This window comes from Glycine max, assembly GCF_000004515.6.
Source record: "Glycine max cultivar Williams 82 chromosome 15 unlocalized genomic scaffold, Glycine_max_v4.0 Gm15_scaffold_113, whole genome shotgun sequence".
Classification (NCBI taxonomy): domain Eukaryota; kingdom Viridiplantae; phylum Streptophyta; class Magnoliopsida; order Fabales; family Fabaceae; genus Glycine; species Glycine max.
In genome coordinates, this window is record NW_024464690.1 from 1,190 (window position 1) to 15,856 (window position 14,667).

Genomic DNA, 14,667 nt, shown 5'->3' on the forward strand with positions numbered 1-14,667 from the left:
GTTCGTGCAGCGGGATCTGGTATGACCCTTACTCAATTTTATGGTAGGGCAACACGTACATCGAGTAGTTCCTCAGCAACACTAATGCAGCAACAGTGGGTTGACATTATTGGAAACATAAAGGAACAAGTAAGGAATGAATATGAAGAACAACACAAGAGGAGTCTGGAGGAATTTAAGAAGGAGTTGTCCAGTCAGATCTTCATTCAGTTGAGTCAGATGGGATCACAATACTCTCCCCTTATTGAGGTGGATTTACAGGCATTGGCTGCACGTCTTAGCACTAAAGGAAGTAATGTAGAAACTGCTGATGTTGACCCATCAGGCGACAAAAATGTGAGCTTAAAACCCACTATGGGGTTATACGTGCAACGACAACATACTACAGTGTTGGTGGCCTTGGGGAAAATATGTGAGGGGGGATCTGTCATTCACAATGTCACTTATGCTAATGATGTTGTAAGGGTGAGTGTTGACAAAGTTATAGAAGGTGACGCCGAAGTGCCCTTCCCGACATCAGAGATTCAATATGTCAGGCAGGCTCTTCAAACATTCATTGCATGGCCAACAAATCTTGTGAAAAAAGTGTCACATGAGGTAAATTTGGTGTTATTATATTTGCTACATCACATGTTTACATGAATATATGTTAGTTTGTGACATTATGTAAATTGTTGTTTTCATTACACATTTAGGAGTCCGATACTAGTCCAAAGAAACTTCCCGAAACAGATGAAAGGGGGACGAATGATTTTGACCATGATCCGTTGCGTCAACTGATTAAGAGCCTATATTTCATGTACGACACACCTGTTGAGTTGAAGTGGGATGGCAGCAAATTTGGGCTTTCAAATGTTGATGCTTCATTCTTCTTGACATTCTCTGATGTAAATGAAATAGTAGCAGGATACAAATGTTTGAACATATCTATACTACAGTTATGGATGCTGTAAGTAAATTTAATATGATTCATTGATAAGTAGTATTTTGTATGTTATGCATCAATATCAATTTTTATGTATATTTTATCAAAGCAGGTTTTTGGATGAGTGGAGCTCAACTTTGGGTCATGCTTCCGTGTATGGATTCCTTGAGCCACAATCGATACACCATGCAAAGGATCGACGTGCTGAATGTGAGCATTATTTACAAGCATGGCTCAAGGAATCGCAACGAGAGGTGTACCTAGGAGCTTACTTAAATCAGTAAGTACTATTAATTCAAATGGTTATAAATAATGTTGAAGTTCTATGTACCTAATACTTGTTTATTGTAGGGGCCATTGGCAACTGGTAGTACTGTGTCCTGCTACCAATGTTGTTGCATGGTTTTGTTTGTTACGTAAGAAGCCTGATACTCATATCAAAACTGCAATTAACAAGTAAAGTTTTGTATTGTCCCTCATATCATGCAGTGTAATATTTTGTGTCAATCATTTGTTATCATCGTGTAGACGTTGATCATGCTATTATTATAAGCAGTGCAATGAAGTCAGCAAACACAACTGCGGATGGTACAAATAATCCAGCAACTCCTAAGTGGATTGAAGTCAAGGTTAGTGATGCAATTAATCATTATTTTCCAGTATTGATCTTCAAATGATAACCTCAATACAATTGTTAGATCGAATTATTATTTATATTGAATGTAGAGCCATGTTCAAAGCGGAGGGTATGAGTGTGGCTACTACGTGATGCATTGGATGTGGAACATCGTCAGTGGGGGTTTAAAGAATGATTGGAGCATGGTATGTTCGGTTTAACATCTTCAAATTACTATTTTAGTAGTATTTTCATTCATTTTACATCTTCATTAAATACACCCTTTGTATTCTTCATATTTTGTAGTGGTTTCTTGATGGAACGACGTTAGACAACGAAACAATTACAAAGATTCGCCAGAAATGGGCAGCATATTTTCTTAAAGTTCAAAGCAATCAATGTACAAAGTCTTAGTTGACATAGGAAATTTTTTTGTTATTGTGAACATTACTGAGACAAATGTCACTATATTGGCTTGTATTTATTTGGAAATATATTTATGAAACTTTGTGTTTTGTTGTCTCTACAAAATTGTTGGACTGAGAGAATGAAACTTCTTCTTTTAATTTGTTGTCATTAATGGCAGATGGAACGATATCAAGCAAGGGAAGACCCTTAGGTTTTCAATAATTACATTTTTGCTATACTGCTGATTCTTTTTTTTAATAAGACAGCAGACATAAAATTCACAAATTTCTAACTCCTGTACATACTTATTCTTTTATAACTGTAAAGAAGCAATGCTTCTTATTGGCAATGAGATTTCTTTGCCTCTATCAGATTTAGAGTGAATGATGGGGAGGACAGCTACACAACTCTTCCAAGAATAGACCCTTCTGTGAGCCAAAGGATCCCGACACAGCATGGTAATTTTTCATTTTTTATTTATTTGTGAATGAGTTTAATTTTTCCTTGTTGAGGCTTTTGCTTTATAGGCAGAATAGTTGGCCCTAGGCAAACGACTCCAAAATCAATGATTCACCAAATTTGTTATATCATCCTCTTTTCTGTTTTATATGATGTAGGAGGTTTAACAGTTTATATTTATTTATATATTTTTCTACTTTTGTTGTCTGTTCATAATGTTAGTAATTTAGCATTCAATTTTACAACCTGAAAGTTATTTTTCTTTATTTGAGCACAAGCATCTGTCCTTTGTTGCTATTCTATTTTGATTGTTCTTTTTAATTTTTATGAGAATTAGTTCAGTTGTTTTTTCTATGAATCTTTTTACTCATGTACACTTGTTCCAGGCTATTATTGTCTCATGTTGTGCTCCTTTGTAGGTATTACCTGATAAACCAGAACTCATGAATTTTTTTTTCTTGTTATCAAAGAAGAATGTGATTACTTGCTTCTCTTTGTTGCTAGGGACAATTTTTACTCAAACCACATTTAGTCAGGGAAATAGTAGCATGGCCATATTCACATTAATACTTGATTATTGGGGCTAACTGTGTTTGTTTGGAGAGAATCACTTAGAACACTTGTTTAATATCTAACTTTGTTGTCCATGCTATCAATTTCACCATCCCACATGTCCCTCTGTCCTTCAAAAGAGTGCATGTAGTAGCTGGCACAAACTGTATTTAGCCAGGAGTTAATACCAGATATATTTTAATTTATATTTGATTCTTATTGTATGACTAGCATACTTTGATTTCCTGATGATATGGACAATGCACTAAATTTTTTCTTCAGAAACTGTTGAGGTCCTTGGCAGGTGATGCTTAAACAAGCAGATGGTTCTTATGCTTGCATAGCAGAAAATGCAAACCGCTTCAGCCTTGGCGAGGTAATTTCATAATCTTAACATTATTCACTAATTAATCGTAAATAGTTAACCTCATTTGCTTATTAATTGTAAATAGCTTCATACTAATCCATTGACTGATATAGGCCAAAGAGGAATTGTTGAGGGTCTTGGGACTTCAAGAAGAAGAGGGAAGTTGTCTAGAATTTCTTCAAAGAGGCTACAAGGTGTTCTCTTGTTAATTAATCAGTTTTTGTGAACTTTATGCATGCTTGTGAATTTACTATAACGTAGGTTTGCAATCAAAATAAGATCGAAGGGCAGACACACTGTTTTTTGTGCAACTTCTTGTGGGTTTTATGTAATGTTATTATTAATTTTATTATTCTTACATTCATAAGTAATCACCTTTTTTACATATTTATACAAATGATTGAGCTGATTCTTATTATGTTTTGTTTGAGCATTGACACAATTTGCTGCTACAGTGGGTTTAATATGATATCTTAAATCCTGGCCCGTCTCTAGTTCAGTTATAAATCTCTTGCATACTTGTAACATGATTTTGGGACATTGCTTTTGTTGTCAAATATTCAGCAGAAGGAATTTAGCCTGACAGAAAACTATTCAGCGGTATTGCAGGAATTATTGTGGCTATAACCTATAGTAGTGCAGTGGTGAAATTGGGCGCTAGGCACATCTGCTGCCCCTTACTTGTATTGTCTCTTGAAGATGTTTTGGTCAAGCTCATGTTTTGGGCGCTAGGCACATCTATTTTGGATTATTATGCTGCATTAAATATTATAAAACATTTTTTTTATAAGTCCTATCCAGGATGCTTTAAAATGTGCAGCATCTGGTTCACAGCTTGGGCTACCGACATAAATAAGACTACTTTTTGAACTTTGACCTAACTTTTTGTTGTGCATATAATCCTATTTTCGAAAAGCTTGGATATGTGTGTGTTCACAACTTGCTTTAAATTTTATTGTTTGATTAGTGTTATGCATCCTTCGTTGGAAGGTTTTTAATTTGTTATGGAAATACTGGAGAGCCTTTATTCTTACAATTCCCTCCGTCCAAAAGTAATAGAACCAAAGGGACAGCTTCTATCAATTGATGGCAAAACAGAGGCGGAGGTTTGTAGGAGTTTAGAGAGAGTGCTCCGTACTATGCGGATAACTACCTTAGAACCCAAGGTACTGCTTATAAATTTCTGTATCATTTTAGAATCCACTGATTTTGTTTATCTTGAACATTCTGGATTTTGCATTTCATGGTTTCAATTTTGGTACTCATTTATCTATATATAAATATTTATCTTTGCTGATAAAAAAAATGGTTTCAATTTTGGATATCTTATTATTTGCTCTTGTACCTTTTTTCCCTTTCTCTTTAATAAATTTCTTTTCATATCTAAAATAAAATAAAATCTAGTGATAGGCCTCTTGTACAGACATATTGGGTGTTTTGACTAGGACATTCTTTTAGCAAACATGTATTGAGATCAAGATAATTTGAAAGGTTTTGAAGTTCATCTGATCATTCTTCTCTCAAACAGGATGTGGCTTTTGTTGTTGATGGCTGGGCACTTGAGATTGCACTTACCCACTATCGTAAAGCTTTCACTGAGCTGGCAGTTTTGTCAAGGACTGCTATATGTTGTCGTGTGATGTATATTTTTTACCATTTTATCTGCATACAGTGACATGTTGCCTTCTGTTGTTTTATGAAGCTATGCTTTACATTCCTTTAATTTTTAGTTGTCATCTTTGTTATATACTAGCCTTGTGCTATCTTAGTTTCTTTTAATTAACTTATTGCAAGAAGAAAGGGGTGATAAGACCAACATCTTGTGTTTTTCTGTAACGGGAACATAATATTGATGTTTGTATTATTCTGCTCTAATTTATCAGAAAATAATAGCACTGATTTGTACACTTCAATCGCTCAACTCAACAATCATTGGACACAGCTTCGCGCTCATACTTGCTTCGTTGGTAATATTTAATTTATACATTAGTTTTACTAGTCAAAGTTTCTTTGTCTGCCTATAATTACTATTGACCTTGTATTTTTTATTCTCTTTTTAACATCCTAGTCAGGGTTTGTTAAGTATTTGTCTGCAATATCACTGGGCTGCTTATGACAATTCAGGGTAGGTTGGTTCTGGTTTGATGGATTCTTATATGCACTAAATATTGTGGATCATTAAATAGTGCCTATTTGCAGTGAATCACTAAATACTGCGGATCATGCTACATTTGACAACCATACATCATATATGGGAAGTATAAATGGACCCAAGTTACCTCTGGTGTTTGAAGTGCAGCAGATGCCACATGATTTAACTACAGAAGGATGTCCAAAGAACAATTTTCAAAACAGTTGTATATTCAATAAGGTATGTTACTTAGGCAACGCACATGATAGATACTAAGTTAAGGAAATTCATTATCTTGCTAAACTTGGGATGTAAATTGCTGCCTTCTGTGATACTCAAATTTATCTAGCCATTTTTTAATTCGATTGCAAGGTTTTGGTTCAATTTTTGTTCTCAGTGTTGGCCTTTTAGCTCATGTATTTTGACAATGATGAAGGTTGGTTTTATTGATGTTTATTTTTATCAAGTATCCTTGGTAGTTGGCAATTTATCCTTGAAGGATAAGAGAGAATCTAAAGGGTTTTTATAATTCCTTTAGGAAAATCAGTAGGATTAGGAAACAAAGTGAATCTTGTTGTCATTGAGATTTATTGAATAGCTTCATAGCTGAGACTGAAGGCATTGTAAAAACAGAAATCAGCTACAATGATCAAAGGTTTGAATTGGAAGTGAATGTTATTTTGTTAATTTGAGTGTCGGTATTGAGTTGGCGTGGCAGGTTTGTCGATGCATCAACAACCGAATGAATGCCTGCTGCATTTGATTTGCATCCAACCCATTTTAGTTGCACATCTCACCGACTAAAAGGTTAGCTTATTTTTTTCAGATTATATTAATTTATGCCTAAGTGATTGCGGCATTTAATTTTAGAAATTTTCAGTGTGATTAATTCCTTTGTAAAGACTAGTAAAGATTTTTTAGAGTAAAGACTAGTAAAGATAAAACCTATTCAAGTAAAATTTTATTGGCATGTTCTAACGCAAGTTATTATAAGCAGATAGGATATTAATGCACCAATTTTTTATACTATGAATTTAACTTTTATATAGTAGTATAATTTTTTTTAATACTTTTAATTAATTAAAAATAAATTGAAGAAATTATTCTAAATGAGTTTTAAATTAATTATTAAAAATTGAAAGTGACGAGCTCTATTGCAGTATTATTGCATGTGCTTTTTGCACGGCATGGATGCATGGTAGTAAGATTCCCTATTCTGCACGAAATATGTTGGCCCAAGATTTAATGCATAACAAACCAATGACCTACAGTTTTGAACTAGTGTTTTCAAGTGTCAACTTTGTGGAACATCAGTTATACATATTCCTTGCTCTTAGTAACCAATTCTTTCTCATTTCTTTTAATCATAGGCTCCAATTTCAGCAATCATGAATACGAAAACATACGAGGAAGATACCTGTGTCGACAAGTCAAATCCTCAGCATGAAAGTTTTATCAAGAGATACAGCATCAAGTTGGCATCCACAAGTGCAATAAGAGTTCTAATCACGTGTTTGTTGTAAACAAGTTGTTTTGTAGGTTCTTTATTTGTGGAAAATTTTACTAGGACCTCTGGATGGGTATTGTATTGCTCTTCATAGATATTATGGTTGCTTTAGAAATACTTGTAAGGAAAGTGCACGGCTGCAAGGCTTCCGGGAGTCAAAGAAAGAGACTAAACAGGACCATGACTGACATTATGTTTTTCCTTTTATTTCTCTTCTTTACATCATACCCCTTCCATTGTTCTAATTTTGCATTGCTTTTGAATGTAGGGTCATCATCACTTACCTGAAACCAGAGGACTTTGCTTGTCCGAAGAGCAAACTGTTCCCACTGTAGGGATCTCTTGTGAATTTCAGTCTTATTGATGATTTTAAATTTCTAATCCTTGGTTGTCTGGAAGTGCAGGTCCCTAGTTGCCATCAAAATTAAATTTATTTTAAATTTGTTGAAATAATGCATTTCTTATTAAATATATATAATTGTTAATTATTTTAAAGATATTAAAATAATATTGTTTATTAAAGATTGGCTTTAAGTCTAACTTTGATTATTTTTTATAAAAATAAATAGTAGTAAAATATAATAAAATCATAAAGGATATCAATGTCAATGTCTCAATGAGTTGACTTGATGGTCGACTTAAGCACATATATTTAGGAGAGGCTTTTACAAGGCCCAATTTCCTCTTAAATTAGATGCTTCAACGTCACAAATTTGACTCTCTCATTCAATACATACATGTCTGAGAATGTCAATTTGGGATCGGTAATGTAGAGTTTGGCCCCCAAATCACGCATTTACCTGGTCTAACTTTAAGCTTAATCTCAAAATCTTCTGCAAATAGTCTTTGCTGGCAAGTGAAAAAAGAATATTGACCTGAGAGGCATGAGTTGCTTTAACTTTTAAGTTTATTAATGATTAAGTTAAAAATGTAATTATGTTACCACAATCCCATTTACCTCAATTAGATTAATTAAATTTGTAATATTGTACGTTTAAATGTCTAAATATCAGTATCATAGATAAAATATGTCATTTGAATCCCATAGGAAATGTACTAGTTGCCAAGTTTACTTGTTCGATTCTTAAACTGCTTCATTATTTTGAACTGTAAATAATTAACATTATATTTAATAGTATATAAAATTATTTTCATTTTGTTGAGTTTGGATTCTCTACGTGGAGAGCACTACAAAAAAAATGACATATACCTACGGAGACTTTTGCCTACACACATAAATTAGTGTAGGTAAAAGTCAAAAAAATACTTATACCTACAATTGTTTGTCATAGTGTAGGTAAAAGTCAAAAAGAAAATTTCATTTCATCCTTATCCCCTCATGGCTAGAAAAAATAAAAAATGGATTTTTAGAATTAGCAACTCTAAAGAGCGAGAGGAGTTGCCGAAAGCCCCGTGATGTCGACGACGATCTCGACGGCGATGACAGAAAGAGCGAGAGGGAGACCGTCACCGCGAACGTTCCTCTGGTCGTCACAGGAGCGAGAGAGAGAGACGGAGAGAGGAAAGACAGGGATAAGGATAGAAAGAGGAGGGATAAGGATAAGGATAGGAGAGACCGTGATAGGGACAGAGAGCGCGAGAGAAGAGAGAAGGATATGGAGTGAGAGAGGGAACGAGCAGAGAGGGAGAGATCCACAAGGAGCAGGAGTTGCTCCGAGAGGGACAGAGACAGGGAGCGAGATTTTGATATGCGCGATGCCCGGTAATTGATCTTTTCTTTGTGTTTTGTGCAATTTGTTTGTGAACTAGGGTTAATTTTTTAGTTTAGCGTTGGTTCAATTCATCAATTGTCCTTGCAAATGGTTTGAATGGATGGTCATGAGTATGGTGAAATAAAAACAAAAAAGAAAACAGAAATAAGTGTGCATTGGCGATGAGATATGCATTTATTCATTTGTGATGCGTTGGTGTTTTTCTTATTATGTGCTATGTAGTTGTTACTTTTCAGTACTCACTAGTCAGCTACTAGTTTACTTGAAATCCGTTTCCATATCCAGAATTCTTTTTAAAGAGTTGTCTATGGCGGTAAGGCTAATGGTGTGGCTATAATTCTATGCAAGGACTGAACTTATATACAGTGTCGTAGGCACTTTCGATTCTGTAATCAGAATTGAAGTTTAATGTTGGTAATCTTTGTCAACCTTTAATGGAAACCTTTACGATGCGGATTAATGCAGTGAAAGTGTGAAACACCAATTTTGATTGGAGAACAATCCCAAAAGCACCTGAAGAACTTTAACTAATCACAATTGGTGTTTTGTCCTTTTTTTCTGGTGAAAAGGGGGACTGAGTTGGGAATATAGCTTTATTTGATTTAATAAAATGTGACTGGATTTGTATTATTTGAGGGTAGATTTTATGCATTTTAGCTTCTTCATGTTATATATTTCTTATATGATTTTGTTTTGCAACTTGCATACCATTAGTGACCTTGAGGTGGCCTGAGAATGTATATCAATCATATCATTGCTATGTTGCCACAAGGCATTAACATAACTCTGTTTTCTTTACTAAGGTGTATACTTTTATGTTTTAAGCGCCTATCGCCTGAAGGCATTGAAATCCCTTTGTGATGTTACATTAATTCTAAAAATAAAAGATTATTATGTGTGCAACTCACTGTATGCTAAGTTCCTTGCTGCTAAGAGTCCCAAAAAATAGTTATTCTTTTAATATGATAACTATTATACACCCTTTAGTATCTGAGTGCAAAGTTAGTTGGCTAGGCTTTTTCTAATGTTATGATTTATGAATAAGATGTAAAGGTATTTCTATTTCTCTTTTGAACCAGAAAGATACTCCTATGGTCCCAATAGGCGGTGACACCTCTTCAGACACCTTACCTTGGGGCCTTAGGCATTCATTTGGCTACTCTGACTCTTAGATTTAGCCGGATTCATGATGTAGGTATTATGTTATTATATATTTCCAGGTATTAGTATTTTATATCATTGATTTATTTAATGGATCCTGCTAGGTTGGTTTATGATAGGTTCCTGGTGCAATTTTGGCTTTATTAATTCAAAGAATAATAAAGTAAGGAAATCCTGACCATAGGTCCTGAAGTATATGCATAATATTGTAAGGATTATTAAGTGATGATTTGGTGGATGATATGCTAACAAAATATACTTTGGATTATATTAGAATGAGACATCACTCCCTCTCAAATTAGGTGGAATTTTGGAGTGTAATGTTAATGGTGTATATTTGGAATTATGCTATAAATTATATCTTCTTATCATCAAAATTAATTAATATGAACTTCTTTTATTATTTTTTTAATAACTTTATTTTAATTTGAGTTGCAGGAGATTTAGGGATAAAAAAGAGGTTGCAGAACCTGAGGCAGACCCAGAAAGGGATCTGAGAACTGTTTTTGCCTACCAGGTTTATTAGAAGTTCCTATTTTTGTTTGTTTTAAATTATATGAATTCATAAGTTCTACATATTTGGATATTTGGTGTCTTGTTCTGATGATTGGCTATTTGTTCGGTGATGATCTCAGATGCCGCTAAAAGCAACAGAGACAAATGTGTATGAGTTCTTTTCAAAAGCTGGCAAGGTCAGTTGCTTTTAAATTTGATATACTTTTGCCATTGGAACTGTGATGACTTGCCTATTGAACTATTTTTTCTCCATTGGAACTTTATTGACTTATGTTGCCAACTTCTTCTTGGACAACTTGTAATGGTGAAACCTTCTGAAGCTGAAAAGAACCTTGTTCAATCTAATGCTTCTGGTGGAGCAGCCGGTGTAACTGGCCCCTATGGAGCTGTGGACCGAAAATTGTATGTGGGGAATCTTCACTTCAACATGACTGAGAGTCAGCTGTGGGAGGTATTTTACTTTTGTTGTTGTCCTATTGGCTGTTGTGGTGAGGATGCAGAGTTTTGGCATGTTTCTTGGTCTTTGCTACATTTATTAGGAATATGAATGCACATGATTATATTGAATACCAATAACTTGACAAATCATATCTCCTTAGAAATATTCAATTAAGTTTCTCTTATCCGGATCTAGTATAATTTAAAGACAGTATAAAAAAGATACTTTGTCCTAAAAAAAACTTATTTTCGATAAAAAATTAAAAGCAGTCTTTGAGGGCGGAAGACATTTTCAATCTTGTATTTTCTTCAGTTATGTTTGGTTACGTTTTATAAGATTTGAATTTGACTAGTAACTTACATAATTCTAAATGCCATTATTGTACGTTTTCCTAAATTATAATTTTACGACTTAATATATACTTTTTTTTGTTTCCTTTCTTGCTCTTTTGGGGTATGAATCATATGATCATGTGTTATCATAAGAAGAATATGCATAAGTGAATTTGTAAAATTTTTCTCATTTTAGTTTCTCCAGAAGCTGATTTTTAACTTGTGCATAAACTCGGTTTTTCTTCTTATTTATTTCTCGCATAAGTGCTTATGGAGATTTGTTCACCATTTGATCGTGTTGGTTTTTGGTTTGCATGTTTAACACTCATGATTCTTGGTTTCCAATGATTGAGTTGGTGTTTAATTAATTATTGTTCTGCAGTGCAAGATAAACTAATTGCTCCCAACAACGGCTCTACTTTGAGTGTTATTTATCACCTTGTTTTTCATTTGAAAACATTGTTGTTTGGTCGTTATGACTAATTGTAAGCATTGTTTCATGTATTTGTTTGGGATTCTTTCCTAAGTTTATTAATCATTGATGATCTAAATTATTTATTTAGTTTGGATGACTTATGATTTTTTCTTCTTTAGTTGACATCAAAATTAAATTATATCATTCAAGAACATATTAAATCAATTTCCCCCAAAATTGACTTCAATTTTGTGCCATGGTTTTAATAGTGTTAGTTAGGTGTCATTTATTTTATTGTTTGCCAAGTCATGGAGTGATTCCGTAGGGAATTCAGATACCGAATTATCTAAAAATCGCAATTATATCATTGAAGACACTGCATTCAAAGTCGGTTATTACATAACAACCGTCTTTGAATGTTGAAGCAGACAAAGAATTTAAAGACGGTTATTATCTAGCGACCGTCTTTGAATGTTGTCTTACACAACATTCAAAGACGGTTATTATGTAACGACCGTCTTTGAATGTCGATGCAGACGCAGCATTCAAAGACGGTTATTATCTAATGACCGTCTTTGAATGTCCAAGCAGATGCAGCATTCAAAGACGGTTATTATGTAATAACCGTCTTTGAATGTCAAAGAATACACAACATTCAAAGACGATTATTATGTAATGACCGTCTTTGAATGTCCAAGCAGACATATCATTCAAAGACGGTTTTTCAGTAATAATCGTCTTTGAATTTTTCTAACTTTCAAGGACGGTTATTATAATAACCGTCGTAAAAAGCACTTTCGTTTCAACGACATTATATACAACGACGGTTTACAATCGTCGTTAAAAGCACTTAACAACCGTCGTAAAAAGTCATTTTTCAAGTAGTGTGTATGTAAATCTCCTTTATTGTTATTTATTAAAAAGAAGGATTTCTCCTTTATGATTATTAGTTTTATATAGGTGATGATTGGCATTAGAAATGTTTTAAGATTTTTGGATCATTTAGGTAATTAAGAATAAAATAGTGTAGCTTCAATCTTGGTTCGACGTAACCCGCTCGCTGTCCACTAAGTTTGTAGCCTTCCCATCATAGTTAACACAGTTTCACCCATATGGGAATGCATACCAAACACCACTCAGCCCAGCCAATTTCATTGCCACAGTTAAGGAAGTTCACTCCAAAATTGATTTGTGCATTTCATGTTTAAGGATGTATAGAAAATAAGTGTCAGTTTTTCATTGCATGACTACAAAATGGTAGCACCTCAGTATCCAACAACTTCTAACTGGTATAAAGACATGCATCATATGATACTCTTCAAGTGAATTCATTAAGAAATTTTTTGGATGCAGTTGCTTAATTAGGAGTTTTTAGCCTTGTTTTTCAATTAAAATTTTAAGTTTTACGTCAGAAATCTGCATAATAAAAATATGCATCAAAGATAAGGATAGCTAGGTTATTAAAGTAAAATTCTAATTTTAACTAGAGAACAACAATAAATACAAAGTATAACAAACTTCTGGCACCATGTTGGAATTGAATGGATGTTTTTATAACTAAATTGACACGCTATGATAATTTGTTATGCCACTTTTCACAGAGAAAATGCATTGGCCAGGCCATCATTAAAACAACACGATGTCTGTTATTATTAAAATTATATGATCATTTGGGATTAACTAATTTCATTTTTAGCATCTTTCTCGTTTCCAATTATCAGATATGAAAAATGAAGATGAAGAATAAATTGTGGATTCATATTATCAAAGTGTTACAAAGATGGTTTATATACAAAGGGAGTAACTAACTAACTTGTGTAACTAACTAACTGCTTAATAACTAACTAACTACCACTTATAACAGTATCGTAATATCCTCTCAAGTTGGCGAATAGATGTTAATCATTCCCAACTTGACAATGAATTTACCAAAAACTAGGCCTGGAAGTGCTTTTGTAAAAACATCTGCAACTTGGTGTTGGCTCTTGACATGGACAAGTTTGATTACTTTGGACTGAAAATACTCCTGGATAAAATGATGATCTATGTCAATGTGCTTGGACCGTTCGTGGTGGACGGGGTTTGAAGCAAGAGTTATTGCAAATTTATTTTCACAAAACAACATCACAAAGGGCACATCAACTTCAAAGTGAAGAAGTAACTTTCTTAACCAAACATTTTCACTAGTAATAGAAGACAAGGCACGATATTCAGCTTCAGTGGATGATTTAGAAACAGTTGGTTGTTTCTTAGAACACCAAGAGAGAAGGTTGTTCCCCAAAAATACACAAGAGCCAGAAGTGGACCTTCTGGTATCAACACAGCTGGCCCAATCAGCATCAGCAAAGGCAGTGAGGTTGAGAGAGTTCTGAGCAGGGAAAAACAAACCTTGTCCAGGAGCAGATTTGAGATACTGTAGAAGATGATGGACAGCATGTAGGTGAGGAACTCTAGGTGCTTTCATGTATTGACTTAATCGATTCACAACAAATGTGATATCAGGTCGTGAGATGGTCAGATAAAACAATCTACCAATTAACCTTTTGTACATGGAAGGATCAAGGAGTAAGTCTCCATCATGAAGATTGAGTTTCAGATTGGGATCCATTGGTAGATTGGAAGGTTTGCAGGCTAAGAAACTTGTATCCTCCAAAAGAGATAGAGTATACTTTCGTTGGGATAGTGAGATACCTCTGTTGGATTTGGCTATTTCTAAGCCAAGAAAATATTTCAAAGGGCCAAGGATCTTCAATTGAAACAAGGACTGCAATTTGGTTTGAATAGCTTGCATAGAGGCAAAATTTAGTCCTGACAGGATGATGTCATCTACATACACTAGTAAAATGACTAAGGAACTTCCTGAGCCAAAGGTGAATAGGGAGTAATCATGCTTGGATTGATGGAACCCATTACTAAGAAGAGTAGTGGAGAACTTACAGAACCATTGTCTAGAGGCTTGTTTAAGTCCATATAATGATTTGTTCAATTTGCATACCAAGGAAGAATTGGCTGACTTGTAACCCTTGGGAAGTTCCATATAAACTTCTTCAAACATATCTCCAGTCAAAAAGGCATTGTTAACATCCAATTGGAGGATGGACCAGTT

General features: G+C 34.1%; 1 pseudogene; it reads left to right on the plus strand.

Moving 5' to 3' along the window:
- Nucleotides 1-7,702: 7,702 nt before the first annotated feature.
- Nucleotides 7,703-10,932, plus strand: LOC102666859 (probable RNA-binding protein 23; annotated as a pseudogene).
- Nucleotides 10,933-14,667: the final 3,735 nt, after the last annotated feature.